The 3,230-nt window shown below is 32.8% G+C and overlaps 1 long non-coding RNA gene across 3 annotated transcripts; it reads right to left on the bottom strand.

The window, feature by feature from the left end:
* Window positions 1-2,904, bottom strand: LOC117211771. Of its 3 annotated transcripts, none has more exons than XR_004488324.1 (4): window positions 2,857-2,904; window positions 727-2,118; window positions 563-652; window positions 1-459 (listed from the first exon to the last, which is right to left on the bottom strand). It is a non-coding gene; the product is annotated as an uncharacterized LOC117211771 (long non-coding RNA). The 3 variants fall into 3 exon arrangements; XR_004488323.1 differs by lacking the exon at window positions 2,857-2,904 and adding an exon at window positions 2,199-2,441; XR_004488322.1 differs by lacking the exon at window positions 2,857-2,904 and having other exon boundaries at window positions 1,492-1,709.
* Window positions 2,905-3,230: the final 326 nt, after the last annotated feature.

The raw sequence follows: 3,230 nt of genomic DNA, 5'->3' as shown, positions 1-3,230 counted from the left end.
TTAATTAATAAATCACGACATAATACTATATTCAATCAGGATAACCTACAATTCGACAATTTAATCAAATCTCGTAATAACTTCATGAATAATTCAAAGGAAAGGAAAAAGGAATGGAACGATAGGAATACACACCTTTATAACAAACAGGAAATATCAACCAATTTAATATACAGCAAATATGGACATACAAAACCACAATAAACAAAATATATCTTATATACAACTAAATATAAAATATATAAAACACCTAGGCATATTAACACACTTCAATAAACCAGGCACTATTGTCAGAATCCACACACGAAACGTCAAGATTAAAGTAAAAGGGATTCCACGAACAATACACTCGAACAAGTAACACAATCGAAACAGACCACAAGAACGATTTCAAGAGACAACGGAGTACGGTAGTATATGGAACAACACTGCTTGTCGAATACTGCAGATAGTGGTAACCTAAAAGGAAAAGGGAAAATTACTAAGCGTGTTCTAACTATTACTTAAATATAAAGTGTGTTATTCAATAAAATAATTACAAAACAGTGGAAGTGAAAAGTACCTCGTGAACAATTACTCATCGTAGAAGGAAGTGTATATGCGAAAACAGGTTATGTGTCCATATCCGTAGAACATAATCTACGGCAGCCAGCTGAAACAAATGTAGGAATTAACTTTAATAGATTCGATGCAAAACATAATACTACTAAATGTTTAGAACAATACCTAAACCAAAGGAAGTGTGACACTGCTTATCGAATCATGCAGATGGTAGAAACCTAAAAGGAAAAGGAAAATTATCATATGCGTTCTAACCATCATTTAAATACACAACATGTTAATTCAATAAAATAATTAAAAGCAGTGAAAGTTAAAAGCACCTAGCGCACAATTAATCATCGTACATGCAGGAATTTCGCAGAAACAAGTTGTGGACTCACTCCGTAGAACATAGTATACGACTGTCAGCAGAAACGAATGAATGAACTAACCTCAATTGCCTTAATATATATGGAAGAGAATAATACTATTAAAGACTTGCAATAATATTTCAATTAAACTAAATGAAGCACGATAACAATCAATAATTGATGCTCGACAACAGACTTACAGTTCGCTAATGGAAAATAAAACCGAGAAAATCAAGAAAATTAATGACATTATAACGAAATAACTCAGCGTTGACATAGCGGTCTTTAATAAGAAGAAATAAAATCAGTTAATAAGTGCAGGAAGAGTTAAGAAATAACTAAGATAGGTTAAGTGAGTGACAACGATAATTTACTACTCACATCGAAGAAGTTTATACAAGGGTCAACGCAGTGATAAGAAACCAACTACCAAATTGGAGTAAATGTAATACGAAGAATCGAAGTTGATACTAGTGGAATGATCAAGAAGACGTGAGAAAATTTGAAAGTCAAAAGTTAGTGACATTATAACAAACGATTCAACACCGACGGAATGGTCTTAGCAAACAAGAAAAGGTACCTTATAAGTTAACAAGGTTTGTATGCAACCAATCATCGTAGAAAGAAGTGTGCATGCAGGAACTCCACGAGAATGGACTATGGATCCAACTTTGCAAAACATAATATACGACGGTATGAAGATATCCAAGGTAATAAATACCGAGGTAACCAATCATAACCTAAAAAGGGGAAGAATGTTGTAAACCATCTTGGAATAGGAATTGATAATAATAAGAAGCTCGTTACTCACATCGGAATACATACATTAAAGCCGACGCAGTTGCAAGAAGCCTACTACCAAACTTAAGTGAATACTTACGGAATACTGAACCAGATACTACCGAAACAGTCAAGGCAGCAACAAGAAACTGGAAAACCAAGGAAATATTCTGACATTATAACAAAACAATTCGATGTTAGCGAAGCGGTCTTAGCAAACAAAATAGTGGACGGACTATTTTACTATACAGATATTTACAAAATATAGTGTTTTATATAATCTATATACATACTTACAGCTCTAGGATAAGTAAAAGTAGTCTTGATAAGTGTTAGACATGTAACGAAGAACCAGAAGATACCAAACGCGCACCATGTAACCGTTCCAAGTACAGGACTCAGCGATGAAGGATTAGAATTGTAGAACCTATAAACAATAAAGATTTTAACTAGCAATGTATAAGATTAGCTCCTAAATTCTATGTAAAGGCTGCAAATTACACGCACAAGGTAACGACAACTTCATAACAAAGAAACAGAAAATAACCAATAATATAGGAATAGGTTATGAATTAATCAAAAGTGATTAACTGAATATCAACGACAAACGCGATTAAGATAAAAAATTATTATATTGTACTAAGTTAATATAGCATAATTGTATTAATTCTGGTGTAGAGAAATAAGGTTATGTTACGCAGTAGAACTGGTAATAACAAACTATGCACATATTACTATCAAATTAATTAAGCGAACATTGAATTATAAAATTCAACAATAACACAAGCCACATGTTATTATATTAAAATAACACACTATGCACATATTAGTATTAAATTAATTAAGCGAACACTCTATAAAAATAAATTACTCAAAACACACCAATAAAACAGTGCTATTGATAAATTATAAAATTTAACAATCACACAAGCCACATGCTATTATATTAAAATAACACACTATGCACATATTAGTATTAAATTAATTAAGCGAACAGTCTATAAAAATAAACTACTCAAAACACACCAATAAAACAGTGCTATTGATAAATTATAAAAATTAACAATAACACAATCCACATGCTATTATATTAAAATAACACATAGTATATATGCACATTATAATGACTACACAAACAATACTATTGTCATTTAAAAATTCTAACTGCGCTAAAATAGAGGAAGATGAGTGTTACGTCGCGTAACACTCTACCTAGCCCAGGCCACACACCGCGGACAAGATGGCAACCAGATGTCTTCGGATACTCACTGCGTACCCTCAATAGTCTCAAGTACCTTCCATAAATTTCATAGATTTCCTAGTAGAGGTCCTTCAAACCAAACAAACGTCTGTTTCCGAAGAATTTCTAAAGACTATTGTCTACCACGGCTTGACAAGGGAAAGTTAGTTTTTCTCACGTATGATGCAACTTTCCTCCCACTACCCACTTTCTCTCGAGGGCAGTTAAGACCCTTCGTTTAACCAATTAACAACGAAGCCTATTTTCCTCACTCTCTTAACCAAAATCGTCACCAACAA

The sequence above is a fragment of the Bombus bifarius genome, unplaced genomic scaffold, assembly GCF_011952205.1.
Source record: "Bombus bifarius isolate JDL3187 unplaced genomic scaffold, Bbif_JDL3187 scf7180000008243, whole genome shotgun sequence".
Classification (NCBI taxonomy): Eukaryota; Metazoa; Arthropoda; class Insecta; order Hymenoptera; family Apidae; genus Bombus; species Bombus bifarius.
This window is presented reverse-complemented; position numbering and strand designations above follow the sequence as displayed.